This window comes from Oncorhynchus nerka, linkage group LG24 (assembly GCF_034236695.1).
Source record: "Oncorhynchus nerka isolate Pitt River linkage group LG24, Oner_Uvic_2.0, whole genome shotgun sequence".
Classification (NCBI taxonomy): Eukaryota; Metazoa; Chordata; class Actinopteri; order Salmoniformes; family Salmonidae; genus Oncorhynchus; species Oncorhynchus nerka.
Window position 1 is genome coordinate 98446742 of NC_088419.1, and position 25128 is coordinate 98471869.

Consider the following 25128-nt stretch of genomic DNA (forward strand, 5'->3'; position numbering starts at 1 on the left):
AGAGTTCTCTGTGGATGTCTGTAGGTATAGAGTTCTCTATGTGGATGTCTGTAGTATAGAGTTCTCTATGTGGATGTCTGTAGGATAGAGTTCTCTATGTGGATGTCTGTAGGATAGAGTTCTCTATGTGGATGTCTGTAGGATAGAGTTCTCTATGTGGATGTCTGTAGGATAGAGTTCTCTATGTGGATGTCTGTAGGATAGAGTTCTCTATGTGGATGTCTGTATATAGAGTTCTCTATGTGGATGTCTGTAGGATAGAGTTCTCTATGTGGATGTCTGTAGGATAGAGTTCTCTATGTGGATGTCTGTAGGATAGAGTTCTCTATGTGGATGTCTGTGGATGTCTGAGGATAGAGTTCTCTATGTGGATGTCTGTAGTATAGAGTTCTCTATGTGGATGTCTGTAGTATAGAGTTCTCTATGTGGATGTCTGTAGTATAGAGTTCTCTATGTGGATGTCTGTAGGATAGAGTTCTCTATGTGGATGTCTGTAGTATAGAGTTCTCTATGTGGATGTCTGTAGGATAGAGTTCTCTATGTGGATGTCTGTAGTATAGAGTTCTCTATGTGGATGTCTGTAATATAGAGTTCTCTATGTGGATGTCTGTAGTATAGAGTTCTCTATGTGGATGTCTGTAGGATAGAGTTCTCTATGTGGATGTCTGTAGTATAGAGTTCTCTATGTGGATGTCTATGTGGATGTCTGGAGGATAGAGTTCTCTATGTGGATGTCTGTATATAGAGTTCTCTATGTGGATGTCTGGAGGATAGAGTTCTCTATGATGTCTGTAGGATAGAGTTCTCTATGTGGATGTCTGTAGGATAGAGTTCTCTATGTGGATGTCTGTGATAGAGTTCTCTATGGATGTCTGTGGATGTCTGGAGGATAGAGTTCTCTATATGTGGATGTCTGTAGTATAGAGTTCTCTATGTGGATGTCTGTAGGATAGAGTTCTCTATGTGGATGTCTGTAGTATAGAGTTCTCTATGTGGATGTCTGTAGTATAGAGTTCTCTATGTGGATGTCTGGAGGATAGAGTTCTCTATGTGGATGTCTGTATATAGAGTTCTCTATGTGGATCTCTGTGGATGTCTGTAGGATAGAGTTCTCTATGTGGATGTCTGTAGTATAGAGTTCTCTATGTGGATGTCTGTTCTCTATGTGGATAGGATAGAGTTCTCTATGTGGATGTCTATAGGATAGAGTTCTCTATGTGGATGTCTGGAGGATAGAGTTCTCTATGTGGATGTCTGTAGTATAGAGTTCTCTATGTGGATGTCTGTAGTATAGAGTTCTCTATGTGGATGTCTGTAATATAGAGTTCTCTATGTGGATGTCTGTAGTATAGAGTTCTCTATGTGGATGTCTGGAGGATAGAGTTCTCTATGTGGATGTCTGTAGTATAGAGTTCTCTATGTGGATGTCTATGTGGATGTCTGTAGGATAGAGTTCTCTATGTGGATGTCTGTAGGATAGAGTTCTCTATGTGGATGTCTGTAGGATAGAGTTCTCTATGTGGATGTCTGTAGGATAGAGTTCTCTATGTGGATGTCTGTAGGATAGAGTTCTCTATGTGGATGTCTGTAGGATAGAGTTCTCTATGTGTATGTCTATGTGGATGTCTGGAGGATAGAGTTCTCTACGTGGATGTCTATGTGGATGTCTGTAGTATAGATATGTGGAGTTCATAGAGTTCTCTATGTGGATGTCTGTAGTATAGAGTTCTCTATGTGGATGTCTGTAGTATAGAGTTCTCTATGTGGATGTCTGTAGGATAGAGTTCTCTATGTGGATGTCTGTAGTATAGAGTTCTCTATGTGGATGTCTGTAGGATAGAGTTCTCTATGTGGATGTCTGTAGGATAGAGTTCTCTATGTGGATGTCTGTAGTATAGAGTTCTCTATGTGGATGTCTGTAGGATAGAGTTCTCTATGTGGATGTCTGTAGGATAGAGTTCTCTATGTGGATGTCTATGTGGATGTCTGGAGGATAGAGTTCTCTATGTGGATGTCTGTAGGATAGAGTTCTCTATGTGGATGTCTGTAGTATAGAGTTCTCTATGTGGATGTCTGTAGTATAGAGTTCTCTATGTGGATGTCTGTAGTATAGAGTTCTCTATGTGGATGTCTGATGTCTGGAGGATAGAGTTCTCTATGTGGATGTCTGTAGGTATAGAGTTCTCTATGTGGATGTCTGGAGGATAGAGTTCTCTATGTGGATGTCTGTATATCAAGTTCTCTATGTGGGTATAGAGTTCTCTATGTGGATGTCTGTAATATAGAGTTCTCTATGTGGATGTCTGTAGATAGAGTTCTCTATGTGGATGTCTGTAGGATAGAGTTCTCTATGTGGATGTCTGTAGTATAGAGTTCTCTGGATGTGGATGTCTATGTGGATGTCTGTAGATAGAGTTTCTATGTGGATGTCTGTAGGATAGAGTTCTCTATGTGGATGTCTGTAGGATAGAGTTCTCTATGTGGATGTCTATAGGATAGAGTTCTCTATGTGGATGTCTGGAGGATAGAGTTCTCTACGTGGATGTCTGTAGTATAGAGTTCTCTATGTGGATGTCTGTAATATAGAGTTCTCTATGTGGATGTCTGTAGTATAGAGTTCTCTATGTGGATGTCTGGAGGATAGAGTTCTCTATGTGGATGGATAGAGTTCTCTATGTGGATGTCTGTAGGATAGAGTTCTCTATGTGGATGTCTGTAGGATAGAGTTCTCTATGTGGATGTCTGTAGGATAGAGTTCTCTATGTGTATGTCTATGTGGATGTCTGGAGGATAGAGTTCTCTACGTGGATGTCTATGTGGATGTCTGTAGTATAGAGTTCTCTATGTGGATGTCTGTAGTATAGAGTTCTCTATGTGGATGTCTGGATGTCTATGTGGATGTCTGTAGGATAGAGTTCTCTATGTGGATGTCTGTAGTATAGAGTTCTCTATGTGGATGTCTGTAGGATAGAGTTCTCTATGTGGATAGCATAGAGTTCTCTATGTGGATGTCTGTAGGATAGAGTTCTCTATGTGGATGTCTGTATAGAGTTCTCTATGTGGATGTCTGTAGTATAGAGTTCTCTATGTGGATGTCTGTAGGATAGAGTTCTCTATGTGGATGTCTGTAGGATAGAGTTCTCTATGTGGATGTCTGTAGGATAGAGTTCTCTATGTGGATGTCTGTAGGATAGAGTTCTCTATGTGTATGTCTATGTGGATGTCTGGAGGATAGAGTTCTCTATGTGGATGTCTGTAGTATAGAGTTCTCTATGTGGATGTCTGTAGGATAGAGTTCTCTATGTGGATGTCTGTAGTATAGAGTTCTCTATGTGGATGTCTGTAGTATAGAGTTCTCTATGTGGATGTCTGTAGGATAGAGTTCTCTATGTGGATGTCTGTAGGATAGAGTTCTCTATGTGGATGTCTGTAGGATAGAGTTCTCTATGTGGATGTCTGTAGGATAGAGTTCTCTATGTGGATGTCTGTAGGATAGAGTTCTCTATGTGGATGTCTGTAGTATAGAGTTCTCTATGTGGATGTCTGTAGGATAGAGTTCTCTATGTGGATGTCTGTAGGATAGAGTTCTCTATGTGGATGTCTGTAGTATAGAGTTCTCTATGTGGATGTCTGTAGGATAGAGTTCTCTATGTGGATGTCTGTGGATGTCTGTAGTATAGAGTTCTCTATGTGGATGTCTGTAGGATAGAGTTCTCTATGTGGATGTCTGTAGGATAGAGTTCTCTATGTGGATGTCTGTAGTATAGAGTTCTCTATGTGGATGTCTGTAGTATAGAGTTCTCTATGTGGATGTCTGTAATATAGAGTTCTCTATGTGGATGTCTGTAGTATAGAGTTCTCTATGTGGATGTCTGTAGGATAGAGTTCTCTATGTGGATGTCTGTAGTATAGAGTTCTCTATGTGGATGTCTGGAGGATAGAGTTCTCTATGTGGATGTCTGTAGTATAGAGTTCTCTATGTGGATGTCTATGTGGATGTCTGGAGGATAGAGTTCTCTACGTGGATGTCTGTATATCAACCTCTCTATGTGGATGTCTGGAGGATAGAGTTCTCTATGTGGATGTCTGTAATATAGAGTTCTCTATGTGGATGTCTGTAGTATAGAGTTCTCTATGTGGATGTCTGGAGGATAGAGTTCTCTATGTTGATGTCTGTAGTATAGAGTTCTCTATGTGGATGTCTATGTGATGTCTGTAGGTATAGAGTTCTCTATGTGGATGTCTGTAGGATAGAGTTCTCTATGTGGATGTCTGTAGTATAGAGTTCTCTATGTGGATGTCTGTAGGATAGAGTTCTCTATGTGGATGTCTGTAGGATAGAGTTCTCTATGTGGATGTCTGTAGTATAGAGTTCTCTATGTGGATGTCTGTAGTATAGAGTTCTCTATGTGGATGTCTGTAGTATAGAGTTCTCTATGTGGATGTCTGGAGGATAGAGTTCTCTATGTGGATGTCTGTAGTATAGAGTTCTCTATGTGGATGTCTGTAGGATAGAGTTCTCTATGTGGATGTCTGTAGGATAGAGTTCTCTATGTGGATGTCTGTAGTATAGAGTTCTCTATGTGTGGATGTCTATGTGGATGTCTGGAGGATAGAGTTCTCTATGTGGATGTCTGTGGATGTCTGTAGTATAGAGTTCTCTATGTGGATGTCTGTAGTATAGAGTTCTCTATGTGGATGTCTGTAGATGTTCTGTGGATGTCTGTAGGATAGAGTTCTCTATGTGGATGTCTGTAGTATAGAGTTCTCTATGATAGGATGTCTGTAGTATAGAGTTCTCTATGTGGATGTCTGGAGGATAGAGTTCTCTATGTGGATGTCTGTAGGATAGAGTTCTCTATGTGGATGTCTGTAGTATAGAGTTCTCTATGTGGATGTCTGTAGGATAGAGTTCTCTATGTGGATGTCTGTAGGATAGAGTTCTCTATGTGGATGTCTGTAGGATAGAGTTCTCTATGTGGATGTCTGTAGGATAGAGTTCTCTATGTGGATGTCTGTAGGATAGAGTTCTCTATGTGGATGTCTATGTGGATGTCTGTAGTATAGAGTTCTCTATGTGGATGTCTGTAGCATAGAGTTCTCTATGTGGATGTCTGTAGTATAGAGTTCTCTATGTGGATGTCTGTAGTATAGAGTTCTCTATGTGGATGTCTGTAGGATAGAGTTCTCTATGTGGATGTCTGTAGTATAGAGTTCTCTATGTGGATGTCTGTAGGATAGAGTTCTCTATGTGGATGTCTGTAGGATAGAGTTCTCTATGTGGATGTCTGTAGATAGAGTTCTCTATGTGGATGTCTGTAGGATAGAGTTCTCTATGTGGATGTCTGTAGGATAGAGTTCTCTATGTGGATGTCTGTAGGATAGAGTTCTCTATGTGGATGTCTGGAGGATAGAGAGTTCTCTATGTGGATGTCTGTAGTATAGAGTTCTCTATGTGGATGTCTGTAGTATAGAGTTCTCTATGTGGATGTCTGTAGGATAGAGTTCTCTATGTGGATGTCTGTAGTATAGAGTTCTCTATGTGGATGTCTGTAGGATAGAGTTCTCTATGTGGATGTCTGTAGATAGAGTTCTCTATGTGGATGTCTGTAGGATAGAGTTCTCTATGTGGATGTCTGTAGTATAGAGTTCTCTATGTGGATGTCTGTAGGATAGAGTTCTCTATGTGGATGTCTGTAGTATAGAGTTCTCTATGTGGATGTCTGTAGGATAGAGTTCTCTATGTGGATGTCTGTAGAGATAGAGTTCTCTAGGATGAGTTCTCTATGTGGATGTCTGTAGGATAGAGTTCTCTATGTGGATGTCTGTAGATAGAGTTCTCTATGTGGATGTCTGTAGTATAGAGTTCTCTATGTGGATGTCTGTAGTATAGAGTTCTCTATGTGGATGTCTGTAGGATAGAGTTCTCTATGTGGATGTCTGTAGTATAGAGTCTATGTGGATGTCTGTAGTATAGAGTTCTCTATGTGGATGTCTGAGGATAGAGTTCTCTATGTGGATGTCTGTAGTATAGAGTTCTCTATGTGGATGTCTGTAGGATAGAGTTCTCTATGTGGATGTCTGTAGGATAGATCAACTCTCTATGTGGATGTCTGTAGTATAGAGTTCTCTATGGATGGATGTCTATGTGGATGTCTGGATAGAGTTCTCTATGTGGATGTCTGTAGGATAGTATAGAGTTCTCTATGTGGATGTCTGTAGTATAGAGTTCTCTATGTGGATGTCTGTAGGATAGAGTTCTCTATGTGGATGTCTGTAGGATAGAGTTCTCTGGATGTCTGTAGTATGTCTATGTGGATGTCTGGAGGATAGAGTTCTCTACGTGGATGTCTGTATATCAACCTCTCTATGTGGATGTCTGTAGTATAGAGTTCTCTATGTGGATGTCTGTAGTATAGAGTTCTCTATGTGGATGTCTGTAGGATAGAGTTCTCTATGTGGATGTCTGTAGTATAGAGTTCTCTATGTGGATGTCTGTAGTATAGAGTTCTCTATGTGGATGTCTGTAGCATAGAGTTCTCTATGTGGATGTCTGTAGCATAGAGTTCTCTATGTGGATGTCTGTAGTATAGAGTTCTCTATGTGGATGTCTATGTGGATGTCTGGAGGATAGAGTTCTCTACGTGGATGTCTGTATATCAACCTCTCTATGTGGATGTCTGTAGTATAGAGTTCTCTATGTGGATGTCTGTAGTATAGAGTTCTCTATGTGGATGTCTGTAGTATAGAGTTCTCTATGTGGATGTCTGTAGTATAGAGTTCTCTATGTGGATGTCTGTAGTATAGAGTTCTCTATGTGGATGTCTGTAGTATAGAGTTCTCTATGTGGATGTCTGTAGGATAGAGTTCTCTATGTGGATGTCTGTAGTATAGAGTTCTCTATGTGGATGTCTGTAGTATAGAGTTCTCTATGTGGATGTCTGTAGGATAGAGTTCTCTATGTGGATGTCTGTAGGATAGAGTTCTCTATGTGGATGTCTGTAGTATAGAGTTCTCTATGTGGATGTCTGTAGGATAGAGTTCTCTATGTGGATGTCTGTAGGATAGAGTTCTAGTGGATGTCTGTAGTATAGAGTTTCTATGTGGATGTATGAGTTCTCTATGTGGATGTCTGTAGTATAGAGTTCTCTATGTGGTATAGAGTTCTCTATGTGGATGTCTGTAGGATAGAGTTCTCTATGTGGATGTCTGTAGTATAGAGTTCTCTATGTGGATGTCTGTAGGATAGAGTTCTCTATGTGGATGTCTGTAGGATAGAGTTCTCTATGTGTATGTCTATGTGGATGTCTGGAGGATAGAGTTCTCTATGTGGATGTCTGTAGTATAGAGTTCTCTATGTGGATGTCTGTAGTATAGAGTTCTCTATGTGGATGTCTGTAGGATAGAGTTCTCTATGTGGATGTCTGTAGTATAGAGTTCTCTATGTGGATGTCTGTAGGATAGAGTTTCTATGTGGATGTCTGTGGATAGAGTTCTCTATGTATGTCTGTAGTATAGAGTTCTCTATGTGGATGTCTGTAGGATAGAGTTCTCTATGTGGATGTCTGGAGTTCTCTATGGATGTCTATGTGGATGTCTGGAGGATAGAGTTCTCTACGTGGATGTCTGTATATCAACCTCTCTATGTGGATGTCTGTAGGATAGAGTTCTCTATGTGGATGTCTGTAGTATAGAGTTCTCTATGTGGATGTCTGTGGATGTCTATAGAGTTCTCTATGTGGATGTCTGTAGTATAGAGTTCTCTATGTGGATGTCTAAATAGAGTTCTCTATGTGGATGATAGAGTTATCTATGTGGATGTCTGTAGGATAGAGTTCTCTGTGGATGTCTGTATAGAGTCTCTATGTGGATGTCTGTAGTATAGAGTTCTCTATGTGGATGTCTGTAGGATAGAGTTCTCTATGTGGATGTCTGTAGGATAGAGTGTGGATGTCTGGAGGATAGAGTTCTCTATGTGGATGTCTGTATATAGAGTTCTCTATGTGGATGTCTGGAGAGTCTGGATGTCTGTATATAGAGTTCTCTATGTGGATGTCTGAGGTATAGAGTTCTCTATGTGGATGTCTGTAGTATAGAGTTCTCTATGTGGATGTGGATGTCTGTAGTATAGAGTTCTCTATGTGGATGTCTGTTATGTGGATGTCTGGAGGATAGAGTTCTCTATGTGGATGTCTGTAGTATAGAGTTCTCTATGTGGATGTCTGTAGGATAGAGTTCTCTATGTGGATGTCTGTAGTATAGAGTTCTCTATGTGGATGTCTGCAAGATAGAGTTCTCTATGTGGATGTCTGTAGTATAGAGTTCTCTATGTGGATGTCTGTAGGATAGAGTTCTCTATGTGGATGTCTGTAGCATAGAGTTCTCTATGTGGATGTCTGATAGAGTCTCTATGTGGATGTCTGTAGGATAGAGTTCTCTATGTGGATGTCTGTAGGATAGAGTTCTCTATGTGGATGTCTGTAGGATAGAGTTCTCTATGTGGATGTCTGTAGGATAGAGTTCTCTATGTGGATGTCTGTAGGATAGAGTTCTCTGGATGTCTGTAGGATAGAGTTCTCTATGTGGATGTCTGGAGGATAGAGTTCTCTACGTGGATGTCTGTATATAGAGTTCTCTATGTGGATGTCTGAGGATAGAGTTCTCTATGTGGATGTCTGTAGTATAGAGTTCTCTATGTGGATGTCTGTAGTATAGAGTTCTCTATGTGGATGTCTGTAGGATAGAGTTCTCTATGTGGATGTCTGTAGTATAGAGTTCTCTATGTGGATGTCTGTAGGATAGAGTTCTCTATGTGGATGTCTGTAGGATAGAGTTCTCTATGTGGATGTCTGTAGGATAGAGTTCTCTATGTTGATGTCTGTAGTATAGAGTTCTCTATGTGGATCTCTATGTGGATGTCTATAGGATAGAGTTCTCTATGTGGATGTCTGTAGTATAGAGTTCTCTATGTGGATGTCTGTAGGATAGAGTTCTCTATGTGGATGTCTGTAGGATAGAGTTCTCTATGTGGATCTCTATGTGGATGTCTATAGGATAGAGTTCTCTATGTGGATGTCTGTAGTATAGAGTTCTCTATGTGGATGTCTGTAGTATCTATGTGGATGTCTGTAGGATAGAGTTCTCTATGTGGATGTCTGTAGGATAGAGTTCTCTATGTGGATGTCTATGTGGATGTCTGGAGGATAGAGTTCTCTACGTGGATGTCTGTATATCAACCTCTCTATGTGGATGTCTGGAGGATAGAGTTCTCTATGTTGATGTCTGTAGTATAGAGTTCTCTATGTGGATGTCTGTAGTATATTTTTCTCTATGTGGATGTCTGTAGGATAGAGTTCTCTATGTGGATGTCTGTAGTATAGAGTTCTCTATGTGGATGTCTGTAGGATAGAGTTCTCTATGTGGATCTCTATGTGGATGTCTATAGGATAGAGTTCTCTATGTGGATGTCTGGAGGATAGAGTTCTCTACGTGGATGTCTGTAGTATAGAGTTCTCTATGTGGATGTCTGTAGGATAGAGTTCTCTATGTGGATGTCTGTAGGATAGAGTTCTCTATGTGGATGTCTGTAGTATAGAGTTCTCTATGTGGATGTCTGTAGTGCATTATAGAGTTCTCTGTAGGAAGAGTTCTCTATGTGGATGTCTGGAAAGAGTTCTCTATGTGGATGTCTGTAGTATAGAGTTCTCTATGTGGATGTCTGTAGGATAGAGTTCTCTATGTGGATGTCTGTAGGATAGAGTTCTCTATGTGTATGTCTATGTGGATGTCTGGAGGATAGAGTTCTCTACGTGGATGTCTATGTGGATGTCTGTAGTATAGAGTTCTCTATGTGGATGTCTGTAGTATAGAGTTCTCTATGTGGATGTCTGTAGTATAGAGTTCTCTATGTGGATGTCTGTATATCAACCTCTCTGTGTGGATGTCTGGAGGATAGAGTTCTCTACGTGGATGTCTATGTGGATGTCTGTAGTATAGAGTTCTCTATGTGGATGTCTGTAGTATAGAGTTCTCTATGTGGATGTCTGTAGTATAGAGTTCTCTATGTGGATGTCTGTAGGATAGAGTTCTCTATGTGGATGTCTGTAGGATAGAGTTCTCTATGTGGATGTCTGTAGGATAGAGTACTCTATGTGGATGTCTGTAGTATAGAGTTCTCTATGTGGATGTCTATGTGGATGTCTGGAGGATAGAGTTCTCTACGTGGATGTCTATGTGGATGTCTGTAGTATAGAGTTCTCTATGTGGATGTCTGTAGTATAGAGTTCTCTATGTGGATGTCTGTGGGATAGAGTTCTCTATGTTGATGTCTATGTGGATGTCTGGAGGATAGAGTTCTCTATGTGGATGTCTGTAATATAGAGTTCTCTATGTGGATGTCTGTAGTATAGAGTTCTCTATGTGGATGTCTGTAGTATCTCAATCTCGATTTTTCGGGACAATTTTTCTGGACCATGTAGATTTTCCTGTCATAACCCTGCATTCTAAACATTACCCTGTCAAAACCCTGCATTCTAAACATTACCCTGTCAAATCCCTGCATTCTAAACATTACCCTGTCAAAACCCTACATTCTAAATGTTCACCTGTCAAAACCCTGCATTCTAAACATTACCCTGTCAAAACCCTGCATTCTAAACATTACCCTGTCAAAACCCTACATTCTACATGTTCACCTGTCAAAACCCTACATTCTAAACATTACCCTGTCAAAACCCTGCATTCTAAACATTACCCAGTCATTACCCTGCATTCTAAATGTTCACCTGTCAAAACCCTGCATTCTAAATGTTCAAATGTCAAAACCCTGCATTCTAAACATTACCCTGTCAAAACCCTGCATTCTAAACATTACCCAGTCATTACCCTGCATTCTAAATGTTCACCTGTCAAATCCCTGCATTCTAAACATTACCCCATCATAACCCTGCATTCTAAATGTTCACCTGTCAAATCCCTGCATTCTAAACATTACCCTGTCAAAACCCTGCATTCTAAACATTACCCCATCATAACCCTGCATTCTAAATGTTCACCTGTCATAAACCTGCATTCTAAACATTACCCTGTCAAAACCCTGCATTCTAAACATTACCCTATCAAAACCCTGCATTCTAAATATTACACTGTCATTACCCTACATTCTAAACATTACCCCATCATAACCCTGCATTCTAAACATTACCCCATCATAACCCTGCATTCTAAACATTACCCCATCAAAACCCTGCATTCTAAATGTTCACCTGTCATAAACCTGCATTCTAAACATTACCCCATCATAACCCTGCATTCTAAACATGACCCCATCAAAACCCTGCATTCTAAATGTTCACCTGTCAAAACGCTGCATTCTAAATGTTCACCTGTCAAAACCCTGCATTCTAAATATTACCCTGTCATTACCCTACATTCTAAACATTACACCATCATAACCCTGCATTCTAAACATTACCCAGTCAAAACCCTGCATTCTAAATATTACCCCATCATAACCCTGCATTCTAAACATTACCCCGTCAAAACCCTGCATTCTAAACATTACCCTGTCAAAACCCTGCATTCTAAACATTACCCAGTCATTACCCTGCATTCTAAATGTTCACCCGTCAAAACCCTGCATTCTAAACATTACCCCATCATAACCCTGCATTTTAAATGTTCACCTGTCAAAACCCTGCATTCTAAATGTTCACCTGTCAAAACCCTGCATTCTAAATATTACCCTGTCATTACCCTGCATTCTAAACATTACCCCGTCATAACCCTGCATTCTAAACATTACCCCATCATAACCCTGCATTCTAAACATTACCCCATCAAAACCCTGCATTCTAAATGTTCACCTGTCAAAACCCTGCATTCTAAATATTACCCTGTCATTACTCTACATTCTAAACATTACCCCATCATAACCCTGCATTCTAAACATTACCCCATCAAAACCCTGCATTCTAAATGTTCACCTGTCAAAACCCTGCATTCTAAATGTTCACCTGTCAAAACCCTGCATTCTAAACATTACCCTGTCAAAACCCTGCATTCTAAACGTTACCCCATCAAAACCCTGCATTCTAAATGTTCACCTGTCAAAACCCTGCATTCTAAACATTACCCCATCAAAACCATGCATTCTAAACATTACCCAGTCATTACCCTGCATTCTAAATGTTCACCCGTCAAATCCCAGCATTCTAAACATTACCCTGTCAAATCCCTGCATTCTAAACATTACCCTGTCAAATCCCTGCATTCTAAACATTACCCTGTCAAATCCCTGCATTCTAAACATTACTCCATCATAACCCTGCATTCTAAACATTACCCTGTCAAAACCCTGCATTCTAAACATTACCCTGTCAAAACCATGCATTCTAAACATTACCCTGTCAAAACCCTGCATTCTAAACATTACCCCATCAAAACCATGCATTCTAAACATTACCCTGTCAAAACCCTGCATTCTAAATGTTCACCTGTCAAAACCCTGCATTCTAAACATTACCCTGTCAAACCCCCGCATTCTAAATGTTCACCAGTCAAAACCCTGCATTCTAAACATTACCCCATCAAAACCATGCATTCTAAACATTACCCTGTCAAATCCCTGCATTCTAAACATTACCCCATCATAACCCTGCATTCTAAACATTACCCTGTCAAAACCCTGCATTCTAAACATTACCCTGTCAAAACCATGCATTCTAAACATTACCCTGTCAAAACCCTGCATTCTAAATGTTCACCTGTCAAAACCCTGCATTCTAAACATTAACCTGTCAAAACCCTGCATTCTAAACATTACCCTGTCAAAACCCTGCATTCTAAATGTTCACCTGTCAAAACCCTGCATTCTCAATGTTCACCTGTCAAAACCCTGCATTCTAAATGTTCACCTGTCAAAACCCTGCATTCTAAATATTACCCTGTCATAACCCTGCATTCTAAATATTACCCTGTCAAAACCCTGCATTCTAAATGTTCACCTGTCAAAACCCTGCATTCTAAACATTACCCTGTCAAAACCCTGCATTCTAAACATTACCCTGTCAAAACCCTGCATTCTAAATGTTCACCTGTCAAAACCCTGCATTCTAAACATTACCCCATCATAACACTGCATTCTAAACATTACCCAGTCAAAACCCTGCATTCTAAATATTACCCTGTCAAAACCCTGCATTCTAAATGTTCACCTGTCAAAACCCTGCATTCTAAACATTACCCTGTCAAATACGGGCATTCTAAACATTACCCTGTCAAAACCCTGCATTCTAAATGTTCACCTGTCAAAACCCTGCATTGTAAACATTACCCTGTCAAATCCATGCATTCTAAACATTACCCTGTCAAAACCCTGCATTCTAAACATTACCCCATCAAAACCATGCATTCTAAACATTACCCTGTCAAAACCCTGCATTCTAAATGTTCACCTGTCAAAACCCTGCATTCTAAACATTACCCTGTCAAAACCCTGCATTCTAAACATTACCCTGTCAAACCCCTGCATTCTAAATGTTCACCAGTCAAAACCCTGCATTCTAAACATTACCCTGTCAAAACCCTGCATTCTAAATGTTCACCTGTCAAAACCCTGCATTCTAAACATTACCCTGTCAAAACCCTGCATTCTAAACATTACCCTGTCAAAACCCTGCATTCTAAATGTTCACCTGTCAAAACCCTGCATTCTCAATGTTCACCTGTCAAAACCCTGCATTCTAAATGTTCACCTGTCAAAACCTTGCATTCTAAATATTACCCTGTCATAACCCTGCATTCTAAATATTACCCCATCAAAACCCTGCATTCTAAATGTTCACCTGTCAAAACCCTGCATTCTAAACATTACCCTGTCAAAACCCTGCATTCTAAACATTACCCTGTCAAAACCCTGCATTCTAAACGTTCACCTGTCAAAACCCTGCATTCTAAACATTACCCCATCATAACACTGCATTCTAAACATTACCCAGTCAAAACCCTGCATTCTAAATATTACCCTGTCAAAACCCTGCATTCTAAATGTTCACCTGTCAAAACACTGCATTCTAAACATTACCCTGTCAAATACTGGCATTCTAAACATTACCCTGTCAAAACCCTGCATTCTAAATGTTCACCTGTCAAAACCCTGCATTGTAAACATTACCCTGTCAAATCCCTGCATTCTAAACATTACCCTGTCAAAACCCTGCATTCTAAATGTTCACCTGTCAAAATCCTGCATTCTAAACATTACCCTGTCATAACCCTGCATTCTAAATGTTCACCTGTCATAACCCTGCATTCTAAACATTACCCCATCATAACCCTGCATTCTAAACATTACCCTGTCAAAACCCTGCATTCTAAACATTACCCTGTCAAATCCCTGCATTCTAAACATTACCCTGTCAAAACCCTACATTCTAAATGTTCACCTGTCAAAACCCTGCATTCTAAACATTACCCTGTCAAATCCCTGCATTCTAAACATTACCCCATAAAAACCCTGCATTCTAAATGTTCACCTGTCAAAACCCTGCATTCTAAACATTACCCCGTCAAAACCATGCATTCTAAACATTACCCAGTCATTACCCTGCATTTTAAATGTTCACCCGTCAAATCCCTGCATTCTAAACATTACCCTGTCAAATCCCTGCATTCTAAACATTACCCTGTCAAATCCCTGCATTCTAAACATTACCCTGTCAAATCCCTGCATTCTAAACATTACCCCATCATAACCCTGCATTCTAAACATTACCCTGTCAAAACCCTGCATTCTAAACATTACCCTGTCAAAACCATGCATTCTAAACATTACCCTGTCAAAACCCTGCATTCTAAACATTACCCCATCAAAACCATGCATTCTAAACATTACCCTGTCAAAACCCTGCATTCTAAATGTTCACCTGTCAAAACCCTGCATTCTAAACATTACCCTGTCAAAACCCTGCATTCTAAACATTACCCTGTCAAACCCCTGCATTCTAAATGTTCACCAGTCAAAACCCTGCATTCTAAACATTACCCTGTCAAAACCCTGCATTCTAAATGTTCACCTGTCAAAACCCTGCATTCTAAACATTACCCTGTCAAAACCCTGCATTCTAAACATTACCCTGTCAAAACCCTGCATTCAAAATGTTCACCTGTCAAAACCCTGCATTCTCAATGTTCACCTGTCAAAACCCTGCATTCTAAATGTTCACCTGTCAAAACCCTGCATTCTAAATATTACCCTGTCATAACCCTGCATTCTAAATATTACCCTGTCAAAACCCTGCATTCTAAATGTTCACCTGTCAAAACCCTGCATTCTAAACATTACCCTGTCAAAACCCTGCATTCTAAACATTACCCTGTCAAAACCCTGCATTCTAAATGTTCACCTGTCAAAACCCTGCATTCTAAACATTACCCCATCATAACCCTGCATTCTAAACATTACCCAGTCAAAACCCTGCATTCTAAACATTACCCCATCAAAACCATGCATTCTAAACATTACCCTGTCAAATCCCTGCATTCTAAACATTACCCCATCATAACCCTGCATTCTAAACATTACCCTGTCAAAACCCTGCATTCTAAACATTACCCTGTCAAAACCCTGCATTGTAAACATTACCCTGTCAAAACCCTGCATTCTAAACATTACCCCATCAAAACCATGCATTCTAAACATTACCCTGTCAAAACCCTGCATTCTAAATGTTCACCTGTCAAAACCCTGCATTCTAAACATTACCCTGTCAAAACCCTGCATTCTAAACATTACCCTGTCAAACCCTGCATTCTAAATGTTCACCTGTCAAAACCCTGCATTCTAAACATTACCCTGTCAAAACCCTGCATTCTAAATGTTCACCTGTCAAAACCCTGCATTCTAAACATTACCCTGTCAAAACCCTGCATTCTAAACATTACCCTGTCAAAACCCTGCATTCTAAATGTTCACCTGTCAAAACCCTGCATTCTCAATGTTCACCTGTCAAAACACTCTATTCTAAATGTTCACCTGTCAAAACCCTGCATTCTAAATATTACCCTGTCATAACCCTGCATTCTAAATATTACCCTGTCAAAACCCTGCATTCTAAATGTTCACCTGTCAAAACCCTGCATTCTAAACATTACCCTGTCAAAACCCTGCATTCTAAATGTTCACCTGTCAAAACCCTGCATTGTAAACATTACCCTGTCAAATCCCTGCATTCTAAACATTACCCTGTCAAAACCCTGCATTCTAAATGTTCACCTGTCATAACCCTGCATTCTAAACATTACCCCATCATAACCCTGCATTCTAAATGTTCACCTGTCAAAACCCTGCATTCTAAACATTACCCTGTCAAAACCCTGCATTCTAAACATTACCCTCTCAAAACCCTGCATTCTAAATGTTCACCTGTCATAACCCTGCATTCTAAACATTACCCTGTCAAAACCCTGCATTCTAAACATTACCCAGTCATTACCCTGCATTCTAAATTTTCACCCGTCAAATCCCTGCATTCTAAACATTACCCTGTCAAATCCCTGCATTCTAAACATTACCCCATAAAAACCCTGCATTCTAAATGTTCACCTGTCAAAACCCTGCATTCTAAACATTACCCCGTCAAAACCATGCACTCTAAACATTACCTAGTCATTACCCTGCATTCTAAATTTTCACCCGTCAAATCCCTGCATTCTAAACATTGCCCTGTCAAAACCCTGCATTCTAAACATTACCCCGTCAAAACCATGCACTCTAAACATTACCTAGTCATTACCCTGCATTCTAAATTTTCACCCGTCAAATCCCTGCATTCTAAACATTACCCCATCAAAACCATGCATTCTAAACATTACCCTGTCAAATCCCTGCATTCTAAACATTACCCCATCATAACCCTGCATTCTAAACTTTACCCTGTCAAAACCCTGCATTCTAAACATTACCCTGTCAAAACCCTGCATTGTAAACATTACCCTGTCAAAACCCTGCATTCTAAACATTACCCCATCAAAACCATGCATTCTAAACATTACCCTGTCAAAACCCTGCATTCTAAATGTTCACCTGTCAAAACCCTGCATTCTAAACATTACCCTGTCAAAACCCTGCATTCTAAACATTACCCTGTCAAAGCCCTGCATTCTAAATGTTCACCAGTCAAAACCCTGCATTCTAAACATTACCCTGTCAAAACCCTGCATTCTAAATGTTCACCTGTCAAAACCCTGCATTCTAAACATTACCCTGTCAAAACCCTGCATTCTAAACATTACCCTGTCAAAACCCTGCATTCTAAATGTTCACCTGTCAAAACCCTGCATTCTCAATGTTCACCTGTCAAAACACTCTATTCTAAATGTTCACCTGTCAAAACCCTGCATTCTAAATATTACCCTGTCATAACCCTGCATTCTAAATATTACCCTGTCAAAACCCTGCATTCTAAATGTTCACCTGTCAAAACCCTGCATTCTAAACATTACCCTGTCAAAACCCTGCATTCTAAATGTTCACCTGTCAAAACCCTGCATTCTAAACATTACCCTGTCAAATCCCTGCATTCTAAACATTACCCTGTCAAAACCCTGCATTCTAAATGTTCACCTGTCAAACCCTGCATTCTAAACATTACCCCATCATAACCCTGCATTCTAAATGTTCACCTGTCAAAACCCTGCATTCTAAACATTACCCTGTCAAAACCCTGCATTCTAAACATTACCCTCTCAAAACCCTGCATTCTAAATGTTCACCTGTCATAACCCTGCATTCTAAACATTACCCTGTCAAAACCCTGCATTCTAAACATTACCCAGTCATTACCCTGCATTCTAAATTTTCACCCGTCAAATCCCTGCATTCTAAACATTACCCTGTCAAATCCCTGCATTCTAAACATTACCCCATAAAAACCCTGCATTCTAAATGTTCACCTGTCAAAACCCTGCATTCTAAACATTACCCCGTCAAAACCATGCACTCTAAACATTACCTAGTCATTACCCTGCATTCTAAATTTTCACCCGTCAAATCCCTGCATTCTAAACATTGCCCTGTCAAATCCCTGCATTCTAAACATTACCCCATAAAAACCCTGCATTCTAAATGTTCACCTGTCAAAACCCTGCATTCTAAACATTACCCCGTCAAAACCATGCATTCTAAACATTACCCAGTCATTACCCTGCATTCTAAATGTTCACCTGTCAAAACCCTGCATTCTATAACATTACCCTATCAAAACCCTGCATTCTATAACATTACCCAGTCATTACCCTGCATTCTATAACATTACCCTGTCAAAACCCTGCATTCTAAACATTACCCTGTCAAAACCCTGCATTCTAAACATTACCCTGTCAAAACCCTGCATTATATAACATTACCCAGTCATTACCCTGCATTCTATAACATTACCCTGTCAAAACCCTGCATTCTAAACATTACCCTGTCAAAACCCTGCATTCTATAACATTACCCAGTCATTACCCTGCATTCTATAACATTACCCTGTCAAAACCCTGCATTCTAAACATTACCCTGTCAAAACACTGCATTCTAAACATTACCCTGTCAAAACCCTGCATTTTAAACATTACCCTGTCAAAACCCTGCATTCTATAACATTACCCTGTCAAAACCCTGCATTTTAAACATTACCCTGTCAAAACCCTGCATTCTATAACATTACCCTGTCAAAACCCTGCATTCTATAACATTACCCAGTCATTACCCTGCATTCTATAACATTACCCAGTCATTACCCTGCATTCTAAACATTACCCTGTCAAAACCCTGCATTCTAAACATTACCCCATCAAAACCATGCATTCTAAACATTACCCTGTCAAAACCCTGCATTCTATAACATTACCCTGTCAAAACCCTGCATTCTATAACATTACCCAGTCATTACCCTGCATTCTATAACATTACCCAGTCATTACCCTGCATTCTAAACATTACCCTGTCAAAACCCTGCATTCTAAACATTACCCCATCAAAACCATGCATTCTAAACATTACCCTGTCAAAACCCTGCATTCTAAATGTTCACCTGTCAAAACCCTGCATTCTAAACATTACCCTGTCAAAACCCTGCATTCTATAACATTACCCTGTCATTACCCTGCATTCTAAACATTACCCTGTCAAAACCCTGCATTCTAAACATTACCCTGTCATAACCCTGCATTCTATAACATTACCCTGTCAAAACCCTGCATTCTATAACATTACCCAGTCATTACCCTGCATTCTAAACATTACCCTGTCAAAACCCTGCATTCTAAACATTACCCAGTCATTACCCTGCATTCTAAACATTACCCTGTCAAAACCCTGCATTCTAAACATTACCCAGTCATTACCCTGCATTCTATAACATTACCCTGTCAAAACCCTGCATTCTAAACATTACCCTGTCAAAACCCTGCATTCTAAATCCATATTGATAATGATGAAACATTACAAACATTGATCTTGTTAATAACCATATGGTTATATATATATTATATATATTATATTATATTATTATATATATATACTGTATTGGTAAACCCAAAGTGATATTTACATAGTGAAAGTCCTGCTATCATTAACCAAATATTTTTTGCTATTCTTACGCTGAAGTTTACTTACAGAGCGGTGAGACAAAGCGTCTCACTTCCTGGTCGTCCAAACAAGAGTGCTGCCTGCACCCGCACGCCTGCACCCGCACACCTGCACCCGCACGCCCATCTAGCATCACCACCCTGGATGGTTCCGACCTAGAATATGTGGACATCTATAAGTACCTAGGTGTCTGGCTAGACTGTAAACTCTCCTTCCAGACTCATATCAAACATCCCCAATCTAAAATCAGATCTAGAGTCGGCTTTCTATTCCGCAACAAAGCCTCCTTCACTCACGCCGCCAAACTTACCCTAGTAAAACTGGCTATCCTACTGATCCTCGACTTCGGCGATGTCATCTACAAAATAGCTTCCAATACTCTACTCAGCAAACTGGATGCAGTTTATCACAGTGCCATCCGTTTTGTTACTAAAGCACCTTATACCACCAACCACTGCGACCTGTATGCTCTAGTCGGCTCCAGGTCATCTACAAGTCCATGCTAGGTAAAGCTCCGCCTTATCTCAGTTCACTGGTCACGATGGCAACACCCACCCGTAGCACGCGCTCCAGCAAGTGTATCTCACTGATCATCCCTAAAGCCAACACCTCATTTGGTCGCCTTTCGTTCCAGTACTCTGCTGCCTGTGACTGGAACGAATTGCAAAAATTGCTGAAGTTGGAGACTTTTATCTCCCTCACCAACTTTAAATATCTGCTATCTGAGCAGCTAACCGATCGCTGCAGCTGTACATAGTCTATCGGTAAATAGCCCACCCATTTTCACCTACCTCATCCCCATACTGTTTATATTTATTTACTTTTCTGCTCTTTTGCACACCAGTATCTCTACCTGTACATGACCATCTGATCATTTATCACTCCAGTGTTAATCTGCAAAATTGTAATTATTCGCCTACCTCCTCATGCCTTTTGCACACAATGTATATAGACTCTCTTTTTTTCTACTGTGTTATTGACTTGTTTATTGTTTACTCCATGTGTAACTCTGTGTTGTCTGTTCACACTGCTATGCTTTATCTTGGCCAGGTCGCAGTTGTAAATGAGCACTTGTTCTCTACTAGCCTACCTGGTTAAATAAACGTGAAATAAAAAATAGTTTTGTCTGATCTTGATTATTGTCTAGTTGTGTGGTCCAGTCCTGCTCTAGTTTTGTCTAATCTTGATTATTGTCTAGTCGTGTGGTCCAGTCCTGCTCTAGTTTTGTCTGATCTTGATTATTGTCTAGTCGTGTGGTCCAGTCCTACAGGCTCTAGTTTTGTCTGATCTTGATTATTGTCTAGTGGTGTGGTCCAGTCCTGCTCTAGTTTTGTCTGATCTTGATTATTGTCTAGTGGTGTGGTCCAGTCCTGCTCTAGTTTTGTCTGATCTTGATTATTGTCTAGTCGTGTGGTCCAGTCCTAAAGGCTCTAGGTTTGTCTGATCTTGATTATTGTCTAGTCGTGTGCTCCAGTCCTGCTCTAGTTTTGTCTGATCTTGATTATTGTCTAGTCATGTGGTCCAGTCCTAAAGGCTCTAGGTTTGTCTGATCTTGATTATTGTCTAGTCGTGTGCTCCAGTCCTGCTCTAGTTTTGTCTGATCTTGATTATTGTCTAGTGGTGTGGTCCAGTCCTGCTCTAGGTTTGTCTGATCTTGATTATGGTCTAGTCGTGTGGTCCAGTCCTGCTCTAGTTTTGTCTGATCTTGATTATTGTCTAGTCGTGTGGTCCAGTCCTAAAGGCTCTAGTTTTGTCTAATCTTGATTATTGTCTAGTCGTGTGGTCCAGTCCTGCTCTAGTTTTGTCTGATCTTGATTATTGTCTAGTCGTGTGGTCCAGTCCTACAGGCTCTAGTTTTTTCTGATCTTGATTATTGTCTAATTGTGTGGTCCGGTCCTGCTCTAGTTTTGTCTGATCTTGATTATTGTCTAGTCGTGTGGTCCAGTCCTGCTCTAGTTTTGTCTGATCTTGATTATGGTCTAGTCGTGTGGTCCAGTCCTGCTCTAGTTTTGTCTGATCTTGATTATGGTCTAGTCGTGTGGTCCAGTCCTGCTCTAGTTTAGTCTAATCTTGATTATTGTCTAGTCGTGTGGTCCAGTCCTAAAGGCTCTAGGTTTGTCTGCTCTTGATTATTGTCTAGTGGTGTGGTCCAGTCCTGCTCTAGTTTTGTCTAATCTTGATTATTGTCTAGTCGTGTGGTCAAGTCCTGCTCTAGTTTTGTCTGAACTTGATTATTGTCTAGTGGTGTGGTCCAGTCCTGCAGGCTCTAGTTTTGTCTGATCTTGATTATTGTCTAGTCGTGTGGTCCAGTCCTGCTCTAGTTTTGTCTAATCTTGATTATTGTCTCGTCGTGTGGTCAGGTCCTGCTCTAGTTTTGTCTAATCTTGATTATTGTCTAGTCGTGTGGTCAAGTCCTGCTCTAGTTTTGTCTGAACTTGATTATTGTCTAGTGGTGTGGTCCAGTCCTGCAGGCTCTAGTTTTGTCTGATCGTGATTATTGTCTAGTCTGTGGTCCAGTCCTGCAGGCTCTAGTTTTGTCTGATCTTGATTATTGTCTAGTCGTGTTGTCAAGTCCTGCTCTAGTTTTGTCTGATCTTGATTATTGTCTAGTGGTCCAGTCCTAAAGGCTCTAGTTTTGTCTGATCTTGATTATTGTCTAGTGGTGTGGTCCAGTCCTGCTCTAGTTTTGTCTGATCTTGATTATTGTCTAGTCGTGTGGTCCAGTCCTAAAGGCTCTATTTTTGTCTGATCTTGATTATTGTCTAGTGGTGTGGTCCAGTCCTGCTCTAGTTTTGTCTGATCTTGATTATTGTCTAGTCGTGTGGTCCAGTCCTGCTCTAGTTTTGTCTGATCTTGATTATTGTCTAGTCGTGTGGTCCAGTCCTACAGGCTCTAGTTTTGTCTAATCTTGATTATTGTCTAGTCGTGTGGTCAAGTCCTGCTCTAGTTTTGTCTAATCTTGATTATTGTCTAGTCGTGTGGTCCAGTCCTTCTCTAGTTTTGTCTGAACTTGATTATTGTCTAGTGGTGTGGTCCAGTCCTGCTCTAGTTTTGTCTAATCTTGATTATTGTCTAGTTGTGTGGTCCAGTCCTACAGGCTCTAGTTTTTCTGATCTTGATTATTGTCTAGTTGTGTGGTCCAGTCCTGCTCTAGTTTTGTCTAATCTTGATTATGGTCCAGCCATGTGGTCCAGTGCTGCAAGGAAATACCTAGTTAAGCTGCAGCTAGTCCCGAAGAGAACGGCATGTTCTGCTCTTCATTGTAATCAGAGGGCTGATATAAATACTATGCGTGCCAGTCTCTCTTGGATAAGAGTTGAGGAGAGACTGACTTATTTTTTATAAAAAACATGAATTGTTTGCATAGTCAACTTACACACAGAGCTGACACACACACTTACCCCACCAGGCATGCAACCAGGGGTCTTTTCACAGTCCCCAAGTCCAGAACAAATTCAAGGAAATGTACAGCAATAGACATTATTGCATGGAACTCCGTTCCAGTGAACAGCAAACCTGGTTTCAAAAATCAGATAAAGAAACACCTCACAACGCCTCTCCCCTATTTGACCTAGATAGTTTGTGTGTATGTATTGATATGTAAGCTAGGTGTGGCTTTTGTAAAAAAAAAATAAATATATATATATGCATATGTAGTTCTGTTCTTTAGCTGCTCTTGTCTATTAATGTTCTGTATTATGTCATGTTTCATGTTTCGTGTTATGTGTTATGTGTTATGTGTTATGTGTTATGTGTTATGTGTTATGTGTTATGTGTTTCGTGTTATGTGTTTCGTGTTTCGTGTTTCGTGTTTCGTGTTTCGTGTTTCGTGTTTCGTGTTTCGTGTTTCGTGTTCCGTGTTCCGTGTTCCGTGTTCCGTGTTTTGTGTTTTGTGTTTTGTGTTTTGTGTTTTGTGTTCTGTGTTCTGTGTAGACCCCAGGAAGAGTAGCTGTTGCAACAGCTAACAGGGATCCTATTAAAATACCAAATAACTCCTCTCCTCTGCTCTCCTCTCATCGGAGCACTCAGCCACATCATCTGGGTTACAGCTACTAAAAGCTGATCTGGTTGTCTGCATACCTGTTCGGGTTGTCTGCATGCCTGTGAGCTGAGTCGCCTGGGTATTTCACCATATAGTAGTAAACAAGGATGATACGATTGTATTCCACAGGGTATTCCACAGGGTAGGAATCCTGGACCAGAAAGTAATTTAAATATTGTGTTATCATTGGTGGAAATCACTGTTACTCTTCTAATCTGAAAAAGTGTGGTTTACTTTTCAGGTCATCTCTGATCACGTTTCATTATGCTGTGTTCCCCTGTTAATGCTGCCTCAGGCTGTCCTCCGTGTCTTTCTAGTAGACTGGCCAAAGGAGGTCCTGGCAGTCAGAAGGTTTAAGGAGGTTTTTAGGAGGTCCTGGCAGTCAGAAGGTTTAAGGAGGTTTTTTACGAGGTCCTGGCAGTCAGAAGGTTTAAGGAGGTTTTTAGGAGGTCCTGGCAGTCAGAAGGTTTAAGGAGGTTTTTAGGAGGTCTTGGCAGTCAGTAGAATATTTAAGGAGTTTTTTACGAGGTCCTGGCAGTCAGTAGAAGGTTTTCATTATTTTCTATGAGATCCCCTCCCCAGCCAGCCTCCTTCTTCCCTCCCCTCCCCTCCCCAGCCAGCCTCCTTCTCCCCTCCCCTCCCCAGCCAGCCTCCTTCTCCCTCCCCTCCCCAGCCAGCCTCCTTCTCCCCTCCCTCCCTAGTCGGCCTCCTTCTCCCCTCCCCAGCGAGCCTCCTTCTACCCTCCCCTCCCCTCCCCAGCCAGCCTCCTTCTCTACCCTCCCCTCCCCAGCCAGCCTCCTTCTTCCTCCCCTCCCCTCCCCAGCCAGCCTCCTTCTCCCTCCCCTCCCCAGCCAGCCTCCTTCTCCCCCCCTCCCCAGCCAGCCTCCTTCTCCCCTCCCTTCCCTAGTCAGCCTCCTTCTTCCCTCCCCTCCCCAGCCAGCCTCCTTCTTCCCTCCCCTCCCCTCCCCAGCCAGCCTCCTTCTCCCCTCCCTAGTCAGCCTCCTTCTCCCCTCCCCAGTCAGACTCCTTCTCCTCCCCTCCCCAGCCAGCCTCCATCTCCCCTCCCCAGCCCGCCTCCTTCTCCCCTCCCCTCCCCAGCCAGCCTCCTTCTCCCCTCCCCAGCCAGCCTCCTTCTCCCCTCCCCTCCCCAGCCAGCCTCCTTCTCCCCTCCCCAGCCAGCCTCCTTCTCCCCTCCCCTCCCCAGCCAGCCTCCTTCTCCCCTCCCCAGCCAGCCTCCTTCTCCCCTCCCCAGCCAGCCTCCTTCTACCCTCCCTCCCCAGCCAGCCTCCTTCTCCCCCCCTCCCCAGCCAGTCTCCTTCTCCCCTCTCCTCCCCAGCCAGCCTCCTTCTCCCATCCCCAGCCAGCCTCCTTCTCCCCTCCCCTCCCCAGCCAGCCTCCTTCTCCCCTCCCCTCCCCAGCCAGCCTCCTTCTCCCCTCCCCTCCCCAGCCAGCC

At 41.3% G+C, this 25128-nt stretch overlaps 1 protein-coding gene across 1 annotated transcript in view; it reads left to right on the forward strand.

The window, feature by feature from the left end:
* The window catches only part of LOC115123447 (gamma-aminobutyric acid receptor subunit gamma-3), a 428918-nt gene that overhangs the window by 265309 nt on the left and 138481 nt on the right, over window positions 1-25128 (forward strand). The gene's annotated exons all lie outside the window — the stretch shown is intronic.